The sequence below is a fragment of the Amblyomma maculatum genome, chromosome 1 (genome assembly GCF_055883805.1).
Source record: "Amblyomma maculatum isolate TAMU_Amacu chromosome 1, ASM5588380v1, whole genome shotgun sequence".
In the NCBI taxonomy this organism is placed as follows: domain Eukaryota; kingdom Metazoa; phylum Arthropoda; class Arachnida; order Ixodida; family Ixodidae; genus Amblyomma; species Amblyomma maculatum.
This window is the reverse complement of record NC_139344.1, coordinates 19,224,725-19,239,706: the sequence shown is the minus strand read 5'-3', so window position 1 is coordinate 19,239,706 and position 14,982 is coordinate 19,224,725. Positions and strand designations below refer to the sequence as shown.

Below are 14,982 nucleotides of genomic sequence, written 5' to 3'. Positions count from 1 at the left end.
CTTTTTCTGACGAAAGCCTCTGGAAACACAGCAACAGCAACATACACCGCCGCTGACGAATTCGTCTTCTTTTTCTTCTTCCCTGGTAAATGACACATATACCCGCGAGGGGGATTGGCCAGGGTTCTGTGTGGAGAGCCAAATGTACTGCATTTAGAGGATTACTGTAAAAAATCAATTATCAGCTAAAGAACAAAAAAGCTACGATTCAAGATCGTAGAAGTAAACAAAAAGAAAAAAATTGCACGAAGTGTAAATTAGAACCAACGTTCTAATCTGACTTCTTCTCTCCTCAAGCACGTACCCACAGTAGCGGATTGGTCGGGATTTAGTTCAGACACAAGAAATGATTACTTGATCCGAACTTAGGCTGTATTATATATAAATTATGAATTAGGAATCAGTTCTGGCGAAAAATTGTTAGAAAAAAAAAGTGACCACCTGCCGCCACCCCACACTACCCAAATTTGAACTTCGTCGTTTTCAGTTTGAACCGGACTTCGCGGTTTTTACACAAGCCTCTCTTCAATCTTTGCGGTTGAATATTGCATCGAAGTTTCGTTCATCTTAGGCTGTTAACGCTCAATGACGCCAAGATGCGGCCGTATCACTTCTTTTGAAACGCGCGAGCGCCCGGGTTTATCTCCTATGATCGCAGAAACGCGTGACTTCTGCCACTTGCTCTAGATTGTTATAGTTGCCTTTCGCTCCTTATCGGACAGCTTTGCTTGCCAGCTTTAAATTGAGCGCAACCCAGAGCAGCAGGCACCGTTGAGCAAAACTCGCTATCGCCGCAACCAAAGTGTTCAAATTTCTATGCTGGGGTGAGATAGCTCCATAAAGGGCTTTTTTTTTCACAATCGTTTGGTACCTTCCCGACTCTAGGACTGCCGTAAACACAACGCGAATATATTCACAGAAACCATGATGTTAGATTCGGCGAAATAACCCGAGCGAAGAGGGATCCGCACAATCAACTGATGGATGTTTTCTGCTTTAAAGGGATGCTGAAACAGTTACGCCGAAAATTTTGTTTGTACTTAAAATTCGATCGTTGGCTTTTTCTCTCTCTCTTAGCGCTAGGACAGGAGCAAACTAGGTATTCATTACTTGTAAATTTGGGGTTGATAAGAGAATAAATCTGGCGATGATGATGATGTGAAAATTATGGACTCTGCGATCGCCAACTACGGACGTGGACGGTGGTGTGAGCTCTTGATTTTCGTCCTTCCGGCCAGTGTTCTAGACCATAAAAGTTCCGTTTTCGGCGATGGTAGTTGTTTGTCAATGGATAGTGCTAACCTACCATCATACACACCAGATTCAATTTATCCTAGGCGTTCATCTCATATACAATAGCCGCGCCGATATACTACGGCTTACCGGTGTTACCCCCACCACACACGGGCCATTTTCCAAACAACTGCGGCACGGATATACGAGATCCTTCCCTGAAAACCGGTGTGTTTGTGGATTGTACTACGCCAGATTTCAGCCCGTCTCGTAGTCCGCGGCCGCAGTCACGAAAGACCCTGAAAAGCCGCGAAGTACAAAAAGAGGAGGAGCAGAACAAGAAGAAGAACAAAGAGAAGAACAAGTACAACAGGAAGAAGAACGCTGGCATCGTTTAATCATTAGGCTTTTTGGCACCCGTTTCTGGGTTTTGTGTCGTCATTGCCGTCGGCATCACCGTCGCCGTTGTCCCTCGTAACCGATTGTCTGTAATTGCACATACATGTGTTGCTCGAATTTTATCGAAAAGCTGAAAAGCTGATCAGCTGCGCTCAAATTTCCTGTTAGGAAGTACATTAATCGCCGTTAATTTTTTTTATAAATGTTTGAATATCCAAGGGCGACAAAATCATGTGAAAATACGTAGGCGCATTCAGGGAATTCAAAACTGCTCTATAATCTGTATATGCAACATTACGGCAGGCTATTTGCGGTTAGGGGCAGCTTTTAAACCAGCTTATCATTTCACGGGTCTCCTTCATCTCTGACAGCTGACAATTTGTCCTTGCGTTGATAAGTATGCTGAACAAGACGATTACTTCAAGCGTGCTGGCAATACAGACAGTTATAGGAGCAGAAACGAAGATTATCCACATTTCATGCAATGCTGGGAATCACAGGGTTATGTTGATCTATACCATAAATAATCACCTCGCTGAACTAATTAGGTAACCTAAGCAAGGACATTAAACAGACAAAAGCTTGGAGTTGCACGCAACGGCCACAAAAGAGATAGCGGCCTATATTCCTGCCCGACAACTCTTGCTACCCGACTCGCAGCACGCAGCTGTTTAAGGTTGTCGAGAAAAGAAAAAGACCAAAAAGAAACAGGGGGTCATCAGAGCGCATGACAGCGACCTAAACATGTTGCACGGTATTGTCCACAGTCCAGGCTGTAGCAATGGGTGCACATGTTGGCTGCAGCACCTTTATCGGCAAATTCCTTGGCTTTTGGAATGTATATGCCACAACAGCAGTTCCTCGAATCTGCTGCAGATGGTGGCAAATGATCTTCCAACGCCTCTAAGAAATGACGCCAGGTGGCGACCTGTTCAGTGCAGTTCATCTGAAGTACCCTCAGAGCCCGGTTTGGGAATCACATTGCAGAGTGGGCACATCATATATTCAATACAAGAAAAAATAGGCAGCACAGGCACATATACGCGAATTCAATCAAAACGATTATACAGTGCCATAATTACAGATTAGTTTCTCTCAACCTGGCTGAAGCGGTCCTTTGAAGTCTCCACGAATTCAGACTGTCTTTCCTTATTGGTGCGATCGATGACAGATGTTCACTGAAGCTTATGATACAGCAGGTCAATGTCGATCATTGTAGTCTTAGCAACTCACAAAGCTCCTCAGCAGCTACAGTCAGTGCAGCTTCCGGACGCGAACAAGGCCAGCCTGCCGTCTCTCTCAATCGACATGACATAGACGGCACCTGATCAGTGGCATCCTAGCTCATCTTCTTTTCCCGAAGTTCAGCAGCAGTTGCTAGGAACCGTTCAGTTGTGACTAAAACTGCCTGCTTTTTTCTTTTTTTTTTTTTTACAGCTGAATAACTGCCGATAACTTTTCTGTTGGAGACTCAGTCTGGGCTTCCTTCTCCAGAATCTCCTGTGACTGGCCGTTCGATCTGCATTCCATGTTCCTGTACCTTGTTTTCCTAGTCAACAAAGACCCCATTCTTGTCACTGCATGGTTGCTGCGAGGCCCCTCCCCATCATTTCTATATACTCTCTGTACTTCTTAATAAGAGCCTTTTTGGTCATCTTTTGGTTTACCTCTGGCCGACTGGTTATGCTCTTGGCCCGGTGGGCGTATAGTAAAGGTGCTCGAGGTCTTCTCAAGGTTGGACATGTCGGGTGAGAGGGTCACAGTGATGGAAGTCATGGAGCGGCTGCCCAAGGAGCCCTGCAGCAGCCGCGTCACATTGCTTTCCCTGTAAAGCCCACATACTGCATTGTGCATCGAAGAAGTTATGACACGGCCCAAAGTAAGAAGAGATTGGTCGCCGTTGCCTGCTTCACGGGCTCCTCGGTCAACACCGCCAAGGCAGCCTATGTTCTCGCTGCCCGCAAGGTACACCAGGTTGTGCTGTCCAATTTTGACCAACTCATCGCCATCATCAGTCATTTCGCGGATGCGTACAACGACTGCGAAGACAGCGTGACTGTGTGACGAAGTTGCGTTGAGCAGTGTGGCCGCAGTCTGGCGCTTAGCTGCACCCTTCTCGAGAATGAAGACCTCTTCACGGTTGCGCAGAGTGATTTCTTCAAGGGCTTCGATCATCACGGATCCCTTTCTAGTAGAGTCCTCGTAAATCTTAAGTATCGACGTGTCCTCGTGTGCATTCAACAGATCCCCATTGTATAACTGGAGGAAGGATGCCTCGATAGTGGACTCGAGGTCTGGTGATTGGAGCTCTTCGAAGACCTGATGCATAGTGCGGGGAATAATCCCGGCCGTCCGGACATTAGTCCAGCCCAGATGCGCATTTGATCGTTGACTGTTTATGAAGGTGTAGCCAGTCCACGTTTGACCATACGCGAACACAGTACAGTTGTAGCCCATCATGACCTAGGCGATGGTGGGCCCCATGACCGCCCGGTGCACGTCGATCTGCTTTGCTTCGGGTCCAAACACCTTGTCAAAAGTGAATGATTTGCGGAGAGAACGCTCCGGAATGACGCGGTCATTTACAAGGATCTCTTTCTTGTCCGCGACCATCTCCACTGCACTTGTGTAGCCGCTCTTCTTCTCCAGTGTGTTCAGGGGCCGCCACTAAACAAAAATTTGAATGTGCTGATTCCCCAGCTTCTTCGCAGCCATGGCGCTCATCAGACGAAGCAGAAAGGCAGGAACACCAACATGCACCGCCGCTGACGCATTCTTCTTCTTCTTCGTCTTCTTTTTCCTTGGTGAATGTCACATATACCCACGAGGGGCGATTACCTAAGGTTCTGTGTGGAGAGCCAAATGCACTGCATATACTGGATTACTGTAACAAATGAATCATCAGCTAAAGAAAAAAAATAACTACGATTCAAGATCGTAGATGTAAATAAAATGAAAAAAAAAAAAAGATTGAACTATGTTTGTAAATTTGCACTAACGTTCGAATCTGACTTTTTGTCTCCTCAAGCAGGTACCCACTGTAGCGGATTAGTCGGGATTCAGTTCAGACACAAGAAATGATTACATGATCCGAACTTAGGCTGCATTATATATAAATTGTGAATTAGGAATCAGTTCTGGTGAAAAACGTTTTGAAAAAAAAAAACAAAGAAACGTGACTGCCTGCCGCCTCCCCGCACAACCCAAACTTCCACTTCTTGGTTTTCAGTTTGAACTAGCCTCCGCTGTTTTTACACCAGCCTCCCTTCAACCATTGCGGTTTAATATTGCCCCGAAGTTTCGTTCAGCTTTGGTTGTTAGCGCTCAATGACGCTAAGATGCGGCCGTATCACTTCCTTTGTAACGCTCGTGTGCCAGGATTTATCTCGTATGATCGCAGCAACGCGCGACTTGCGCCACTTGCTCTATATTGTTATAGTTGCCTTTCGCTTCTTATCGGACAGCTTTTCTTGCCAGCTTTAAATTGAGCGCAACCGAGAGCTGCTGGTACAGTCGAGCACATCTGTCGCTATCACGGCAGCCTAATTGTTCCTTCTGTGCGGGGGCGAGATAGCTACATGAGGTTCCTTTTACAGTCGTTTCGGTGCCTTCCCGATTCCAGGACTGTCGTCAACACAACGCGCAAATGGTCACAGAACCCATAAGGTTAGATTCGGCGAAAGAATCCGAGCGAAGAGAGGTCTGCAGAATCAACTGATGGATGTTTTCTACATTAAAGGGATGCTGAAAACGTTACGCCACACAAATTTTGTTCCCACCTAAAATTCGATCTTTGGCTTTTTTTTGTCTCTCTTGGCGCTAAGACGGCAGCCAACTAGGTATTTATGACTTGTAAATTTAGAGATCAAAAGAGAATAAATCTGGCGATGATGATGATGGTGTGAAAATTATGGACTCTGCGATCGCATGGTGTGAACGGTGGTGTGAGCTCTTGATTTTCGTCCTTCCGGCCAGTGTACCAGATCATAAAAGCTCCGTTTTCGGCGATAGTTGGCAGTTTGGCAATAGAAAGTGGTAACCAACCGTCATACACGCCAGATTCAATTTATCCTCTGCTTTCCTTTAATATGCAATAGCCGCACCGACTCCACCCGCGTGTTTCGTGATCCCATACTCTTCACTCACTACTCGTTCTGTATTTTGCTCACTTTTCTTTTTTTTTTTGGGGGGGGGGTGAAAAAGCTTTCCATTATATGCAATATTGTCTTGCGTGTCGCCCAAAACACGGGCAATACTAGTACTTTCATTTCCCTTATAGATGTAAAGAAGCATAATAAAAACCTGCAGCATTACCTGCAGACTTCCCGACAATAAACTGAACACACAGATAACTGAAGGACTTCGCCTTTGATGCTATGACGCGACATTGTTAATTAATGGTTCCCGTCGGCGCGGCTTCCTTTATTTATCTGGCACCATTGCATACCTTATTTAGGTCCCAGTACGAATTTGGACCCGAATTCGCGTACATGAACTTGGCTACCCGGTTGGTCGGTAATCTTTTAATTTGCGCCTGTGCTATCTCGCGCATCATACTAAGGACCACCCGTGATAGATGTCCTGCTTTAAACAATTCTTACGAACATCCCTACGTGACTTAGGTGTAGCATGCCTGACTCAGGATGCAAGCCGGGTCCCTTGTAGATTCGATTGCTATTTCATAGGAGCTACCACAGTTGTGAGCTTGTCCCGGTGACGTGGTTTCGTGACATAATAAAACTCGGCGACCAATCAGCGTCCGGTCATTTCATCCTCAAAATAGCCCCTTAAGAGGCATGCACGTGTTTTTTCGCCCGTGGCGTCACGCGTCGCCCACGGATAGGTGCGTTGGATTGTTTTTAGTTACATACGGCAACAGAGCTACACGCGGAGAAGAGCATGACAGAGGTGCCGACCAATAGCTGAGAGTTCAATCTGCGGGGTGCAAAATGACATATGCGTCGGCACAGTTATGTACTAGGCCTTCAAAAAGAAAAAAAAAACATCATTCCAGGCCCTCTTCCTTTTCCTCGCATTGCCGTCTATTTATGTTCGCATAACACATATTCTTATGTCAAATTGTTGTGGGCAATACGGAGCAAGTTTTATTGTTTCGCGAAACCGAAGAGCGAGTTTCTATTGGCGACTTGGACTCAGATACCGAGTTCTGATTGCACCTCGACAGAACGGTCCCTAGACATCATGCTTCTTTGAGGATTCGGAGAGTGTTCCATATCGTCGACTGAATTTCGCAATTATTTGGTGGTAGCGCAAGCACTGCCCTTCACATCGTTACAGTGTTTTTACTACCGTATTTCAGCACGTGGCTTCAGTGCCAGCTGCAATGAATACAGGAGGTACGCAGCAAGATAATTTGGTGCGTACTGATAAATCAGCAGCCGTGTGAATGATTCTGATTGCCAATACCGATCAAGTCCGCTGTACTCCATGCAGTGCGGGCTGCGTAGTATTATGTTTATTACTTTTTTTTCTGCCAAAACTTATTTCGTATAATTTCTCATTACTTCCATTCATCGCAGCATACGGGCAGTTTCCTTAAGCATTCAGAACTTAGCTTAGTATTGCTAGCTTTCGACTGCTCAATATTTCATTCCTCAATGAATGATATTTACCTTTATTTTGATTTGAGCAAATCGGGAATCACAAAAGGCCGAACACTCATATGTCCCGCAATTTCTTACAAGTTCCTATAGCGGGGGCACATCACAGGGCTAAAATCCGAAATGTCAGTGGTACAGCCCAACATTGAGGCGTCAGAAGAGCGGGGCGCGCCCGTCGTGTTGAGAGAGCAACCCTATCAACTTGCTCCAAGCCTCAGCAGAACGACCGAGATACCTGGATGAAACTTTTCCTTAAAACGTTGCGCAAATCCGGCCGGGAGCGGGCTGCCGAGCAGAACGGCTCTCGCGTCGCAGTCCGAGCGCTCTAGCTCACCGCACCCTGCGCAAGCAACCTGCAGCAGCTGTGGCCAGGTTGCGTCGCTGGGCCCAATTCTTGGCGATTCAGTAGACGTTGCCGCTAGAGCCGTGGCGGCGTGCGCGCTTTACTGCGTAAATCTTTGATTTTTCGTCGTCATAACGGCGCCTGAAGATTACAACGGCCAAAGGGGGCATTTAGTTAATTTGGGATTACGCGCCGCTGGTCGTTAGAGCGCGGCCGCCGATGGCAGTGCGTGGATCTGCATTCATCAACGCGGCCAACGCGGACAAGCTCCGAGCGCATACCGCGCATAGACTGCTGCGCCGTGCACACAGGCACGGCGGGCGAGCCGGCACTGCAAGAGCGTTATATAATAATTTTTCTCTTCGCCAACACAGGTCTCGGAACGTGCAGAAGATTTCCGGAACCAGAGGATGGGCGGGAGCCTCGTCAGCGTTTCGGCTATCGGCGTCGCCGGAGGCTCTGGAAGCGAGGCGACGCTGCTGAAAGACGCAGGTATCTGGCAGGGCCAGATCTCAGCGTCGACGCCGGTAATGCATTTATCAGGCGGGGACCAATGACAAGCCACCAATGGGCCCTTTCCGCAACTCGTTTCCGCGAAAGCGAGATGGCTGCTTTTTTCTGTCCGCGCGCATTCCTGTGATTTTGTGCCCCTTGCCTCCCACATCCTCACACGTTCCCTTCATCGCTGAATAGGACGATTTTAGCTACGGACGAACTTCCAGGGTTCCCTCATGCCTTGGCTTGCAGACGCCGCCATATGTGTTTGGTCACCCTCTCCGGCGCGCGCCGAATGACGACGCTTATTGACGAGACGCTGACATGGCGCCGAAGAAACACTACCATGTGGTTCAGCCTTAAGGCTCGTTCACACTTGCGAATTGCGGAGATCGTGTGACCGTATTCGTCGAAAAGCGACGGTCGCAGGCCGTTCGACCACTGCTCGATTTTCCAGCTTTGCTACTGCTGGTCGCAAACCAGTAACCAATCAGAGGCTCAGCTGAAGTGAACGTAAGTTAGCTTTACTCTGTTAGGTAAACAGTCACGATGTGGAAACGAATCTGCAGGGCGCATTTGCAAGTGTGAACATCGGTCGCGCTGCGCGGTTCTCTGGTCGCATGTGACTACCGGTCGCACGTCCTTCGTGACTCGGCAAGTGTGAACAGGCGTAACCGGCGCTTGTCCCAGAGGCTACGCATAGTTGTTGATATCGTGACAGGTACACAAGACAGCTGGCGGAACTGTCAAGCCCACATATCGTCACTTTGTAGGCGCAGAAGCTCTTCGCGGTTGCATCGCGGTTCAACTAGCAGACAATTTTTCGCCTCTCCTCAAAGGGCGCTACATATTGCGAACAAGCCGGATACTGTGCACAGCTAGCTCGACGCTTATCCTTGAACAACTATTTTCGTTTCGGCTATTTCACTCGTCAATTGCCAACTGTCTTGCTGAGACACTACCTCAGCTAATAGCGTCATTAGGCGAACCTTCAACGAGTACTGCTCCTGATCGCTGAGAACGCGACCACAACTTTGTTTATGGCAACAGGACATGGGTCAGCACACATGCATTCCTGCAGTGGAATAACCCAGGAGTATGGGTTAGACAGCTATCTTTTTCTATCACGTCACACGATTTCAACCCTGCCCATGATGACTTACGCTAAGGCAGCTTAGAGTGAAACACAATTGTGGTAAAAAACAATTGCAATTCCAGTTGGAGCCAGTGGGAATTCATCAGTTAACAAACTGGTATCAATTATTTGGGAATTGTTCCCTCAAATCATTTAGACGAGGTTTTCACCTGGGTCGTCGGAGTCGGTGATTAGTAATGTCCTGCCCATATGCCACACCATTTCAAAGAAAGAGCGCGCGAAATTGTCGTGTCTGCAGCCCATGCCATTCGGAGATAGAAGATGAAGAATGCCAGAGGTGTGTTGTAGGCTACGACAAAGAACAAGAAAAAAGAACCAAACACGAGGAACCGTTTGTTTTAAAGCGAACTTTGCGATGCCGAAGGAGGAGACTTTTGGACTGGACCCTGAAATATGGGTTCAGTCCGTCTTCGCTACAGATGGCTGCCCGACACAGGCGCCTTTTTCCTGCACGGTGAGCAACAGGGTCATGCCAGCGTCGACAGCGGCCGCAGCAACGCGGCATTCAGCTTGGGCCACGCCACAGCTGCATTGAGGAACTACAAACCCTACGCGTATCCGCGCCCGCGATGCGCGCGGCTGTCTGCGGAGTCCGCGCAGCCCGCTCGCTCGGGAGCGCGTACTACAGGCAGCCGCACATGCACGCGGAGCGGGAGAAGGAGAGTGAGGACGAGGGGATGGACGCGCGCCTGCGCGCGCTAAGCCAGCGCTCTTTGCCAGTGGGATTTCTTATTTTTGCGTTTTTCTGTGCACCGGCTTACATAGAGGCTGGCTGGAAGCATGTTTTTAACGGTGCCTTCGAAAGCGAGAAATTATAATTATTTGAGCGTCGCGGACATTGTTTTCAAAGAGCGCTTGGTGGCAGGATCACATTAAAAAAAAAAGAAAAAAAAATGAACGCGAATTCGTTGCTCGAAGGCAGCGTCAAGCGAGAGGTATTTTGAAGGACTTGAGACGGCACCTCTTGATGTCTCTGTTCATGTTCACAGAATGAAGGGTGCAGCCATCTCATTGAGAATTGATACGCGTGTACATAGTGACGAGCGCTCCGGGCGCTGGTTGGGGAACTTCCTTTCCATTTGTGACTGCTCACTTGAAAGGGGCTTATTCAACACTTTGGGGACACATTTTAAGCGATCCTACCGGCTCCGTGGTGCCTGCTTTCGGCGCGTTTAGGACGCGTTCACTACAAAAACACGAAGCATGCCGCCTTACCCTTTGGTTCTTGCTGACACCGGTCAGGGAGAGTTCGCTGCTGCGGCACTGACATCCGAAATCAATGGCCTATATAGCTTTAAAGATGAGGGGTTTCTTAACGACCTAGGTCACTGACGAGAAGCCGAGGCATGACATTTTTGCGGAAGTTTCCTCTCTACACGAGACGAAGAGCGAGGAAATGCCTGACGACTTTCCATGCAGGCGGGGAGATCTCTCCACGGAAACATTTGTATTCTTAATTCCACAGGTACGCTGTGCAATTCCTAGTTCAGTTATCTCCTCTAGCGAATGCGCAGTTTCGAGCTCCCGAAGCAGGATCGCGTATGCGGATTGATCGAACGATTGACGTATGTGTTTTTCCTTTATAATCGCCATGAGATGGCATTAATGACGTGTATCTGTTTCCTGAGGCCGACTTGGTTCCGCGATGGCTGCTGCGGCACCGCCAGTTACAAACAGAGGTGCGAGATACGAGCGGTACGAGATACTTAAAAAAAAAGCCGACAACCATTTCGTTACCGTTTCCACACAAGTTTTGCGAAAAAGCGCGCCGTCACTTTTTCATTCCAGATTTCTTTTTTTGTTGTTGTTGCAGCGCGACGGCGGCAAGAACGCGGCCGGAGGAGGAGAGAAACAACCGAGCGCGCGCGCGCAAACACGTGCTGGAGAGCAGCGCGGAGCAGACGACAGCATGCTTTTCGATGCGGCGGGGAGCAGACGACGCGGCCGCGTTGCGCGGAGGTTTTGATGGGGTCTCCACGGAGGGCGCCGACGCACAGCGCGGCGAAGCGCCCCCTGGCCCAGGTTTTCTCCCCTATAGACCAACACCGTGTTTACAAGCAAAGGGGGCGCTCGCGGCGTCGCAGCAGACTGGGGGTGAAAAATAGTGTTAGCGCCCATAGGAATACATAGAACCGAAATATTTCTAAGCAGTTTTCTCATTTCAAGGGGCACCTGTGATGTCGTTATTCGGTACAAAGCAACTATAAACATCCTAGAACAGATCGTCAAAATATGAAATCTCATTACTGAGGCGAAGTATTTTTAAAACACTGCGAAACATGTTGGGGTGCGAGTTGGGAGGGCGACCCGTAAAAATGCATGTAAACACAACTTACCGGAACATTTTTCTCATTTCGCACGGCATCAGAAGTGGTGGCTGGTCGTTAAACGTTTACCAGTGCTTTGAAGATGTGTGTGACAAAGTATGGTGCGTCATTACGGAGGCGGTCTACTTTTAAAACTCTCCGTATAACCTGTGCTATGAATGCAGACACCGACAAAAGACAAGCTGGGTGTAGCGAATCGCGCAGTTTTGTTTAGTCTGATATGCTGCCGCATACGGTAAATAAGCTTGATAATGCTGTCGCTCCAGTGATACGTGCTAGACAGAATTACATTTAAAAAGCAGTTGTCAAATGCCATACGACAATATGAACCGAACGAGATTCGCGCATTGCAGCAGACGACAGCGTAGCTGGTGATACCCACCGCGGCCGCCTCCAGCTCCGGAGCGTCTGCTAGCGACAGCGTTTGGCACGTGTGGTGCATAGTCGTCTACAACTGTGCGCGGTCAGTTTATCGTGCTGTGAGCGGTCCCGCAAATCGTCAGACTTGCATTACTTGCAAGAGAATGTAGTGTGTCATGCAACATGACGTCGGGGTGTCGTACAAGACGTTCACCAAAAAATGAGAAGGGTTCAACGCTGCTGAACCGAGCAAAATGTTGCGGTAAGTTGTGTTTACATGTATTTCTATGGGTCGCCCCCTCAACTCGCACCCCGATACGTTTCGCGGTGTTTTAAAAATACTTCGCTTCGGTAATGAGATTTCACACTTTCACGATCTATTCCAGGGCGTTCATGATTGGTCTGTACCGAATAACGACATCACAGATGACCCGTGAAATTAGAAAACTGCTTTGGAATATTTCGCTTCCATCGATTCCTATGGGCGCTAAGCCTATTTTTCACCCCCAGTCCCCCAGTCAGACCACGCTGGCGATAGAAGCGCCACCGCAACGTGCTTACGTCACAGACCGATGTTGACCAACACCGTCACAGATCGTCACAGATCGGTGTTGGTCAACATCGATCTGTGACGTAAGCACGTTGCGGTGGCGCTTCTATCGCCAGCGTGGTCCGACTGGGGGTGAAAAATAGGCTTACCGCCCATAGGAATACATGAAAGCGAAATATTCCAAAGCAGTTTTCTAATTTCACGGGTCATCTGTGATGTCGTTATTCGGTACAGAGCAACCGTGAACGCCCTGGAATAGATCGTGGAAGTGTGAAATCTCATTACCGACGCGAAGTATTTTTAAAACACTGCGAAACGTATCGGGGTGCGAGTTGAGGGGGTGACCCATAGAAAAAAAATTTGGAGGACGCTTAAGCTTTGCCTTCAAGAGTGGAACGCGATAGCGTTATTGCACCTCGTTCGCACCGCCCAGCGCTACCGGCACTGGTAGACCGCGCCGCTTCCATCACACGCGTCTCAAGAGCGAGCGCGCAAGGCCCTGCAATACAACACCCGTCGACCTGCCAAGGAGTGTAAGACAATGCGCTACGGCGCAGCAATCACTGATGAGGCGCTCCGCGTCGAACTTTGCACTCACGAATCACGCGGTCAGCGCCGAGTAACGCAGCTTTCGGCACGGCAACGAAACGTGCGCCTGAGCAAGCGGAACGAACCAAAGAATTCGGTGTCTCGGAGGGAGAAAGCCGGGCAGCGACGCGCCATGAAGGCGGACGCGATCATGGGGCTGACGCCTTGATGGGATCGTCCTCTATCTCGCTTGGGAGCACCACGCAGAAGCATGATTCCTCGGAAGCAGCTCGGCACACATCGCAGGGGACGCTTTCCCAGCAGAAGCGCTACGGCGCAGCGGTCACGTCAGAGGCGTCCGGCATCAGATGCTGCACCTAGCAATCGCGCTGTGAGCGGAAAGAGGAGCCGCGTCGCCTAAACACCACTGTTCGAGTGACGCACGCTGGATGTTGGAAGGGGAGAGAGCGAGAAAACTTATTAAACGCAAGGGTATTGCGGCATCCTCGCACCGGTACCCGCGCGGCCCGAAGGGGAGAAGCGGGTGAGCGAAGATAGTGATCTAAAGAAAGGAAAGACCCTTGATTCTACAACCCGTGAGGGTGCACGGCGAAACGTCAGGGGCGAGTGGCGCGCCACGTGTCGGAGCAGCGCCGCACATTGCGAGGAGGGGTTCTTCTGTGTTTGCCGCAAGATGGCTCTGCATGTGCGCAGAGCGCAGAAGAAATGTAGCGGAAACGTACTTCGCTACTCCTGTAACTGCGACTTCTGTAAGTAGCATGCTCATAATTACCGATATACACCGCAGTATAACGTTCTACGGCACGTTTCTAAGGCAACACCGCATTCGCTAGAAGCGCTTTTGTACCGCTTTCAAGCATCGATCCATATGGAATAAGGTTCTTGCCGATAGAAACATCACAGGATATACCATATGATTTGATTATGCTTCTGGGCCTGCACTCTATATGGAAAACGAGGATGCAATTTGAACATGCTGATCTTGTCGTGCGTCCTGTTCGCGAGCATTTTGTTGAAAGTGTCGTTTCACTAAGAGAGTGTTACCGAGCACTCCCTGATCCACCAGAATGGATTACCTTGCTTGATGTTTTGGTGTCGCTGAGAGAATTTTAATCCGTGTTTGCCGAAGCCTGGCTTACGCGTTTTATGCACTGTATTTCTGATTTCACTTTCAAATGTCAAAGTCGGCAATAAAGAAAAAAAAAGCTCGTGACAAGACAACCGAGGTGCTGTAACTAGTGACCCTGCTACTATCAAAAATACCTTTATAGAACACTACAATGAATTGCTTGGCCGTAAACGCGAAGTCAAAAATGGCTTTCAGGCAGAATTTTTGCGCTAAATGCCAAAACTCGATGATGATGTTAAAACGCGTCTAGAGCGACCCATAAGTTTGACAGAAATAGAAAGTGCGATAGACGAGCTTCCAATGGGAAAGTCGCCAGGACCTGACGGGCTTGGCGCTGCTTTCTACAAAGCATTTAAAGATTACACAGCCCAGATTTTGCTTAAAGTGCTAGACGAGTCTTACGAGCGTAAGCAGGTTCCACCTTCGTTTTCTACCTCGCACATTGTTTTGATTCCGAAGTATGATGAGCCAGGAAAACGCCTGTTGGTGGGATCTTATCGGGCGATAAGCCTCACCAACGTGGATTACAAAATATACATGAAAGTGCTGGCGAAAAGGCTTCAAAGTGTAATACCGAGTCTGGTTGGGCCACACCAGACGTGCGGCATTAAAGGTCGAAGCATCGCAACTAATGTGCGCGTGGTACGAACTGTTTTAGAGTGTTGTGACGCGATTGGATCTCGAGTGGCAATGATACAGCTGGATCTCGCCAAAGCATTCGATCGCGTTTCGCACGATGCCTTGTTCGAAGTATTGGCACACTCAAACATAGGGCGAGTGATTGAGGAAGGTGTTCGAATGGTGTATGCGAACTGCACGA

At 48.8% G+C, this 14,982-nt stretch overlaps 1 pseudogene; it reads right to left on the bottom strand.

Moving 5' to 3' along the window:
* Positions 1–2,717: 2,717 nt before the first annotated feature.
* On the bottom strand, positions 2,718–4,347 carry LOC146201902 (kinesin-like protein KLP2 pseudogene; annotated as a pseudogene).
* Positions 4,348–14,982: the final 10,635 nt, after the last annotated feature.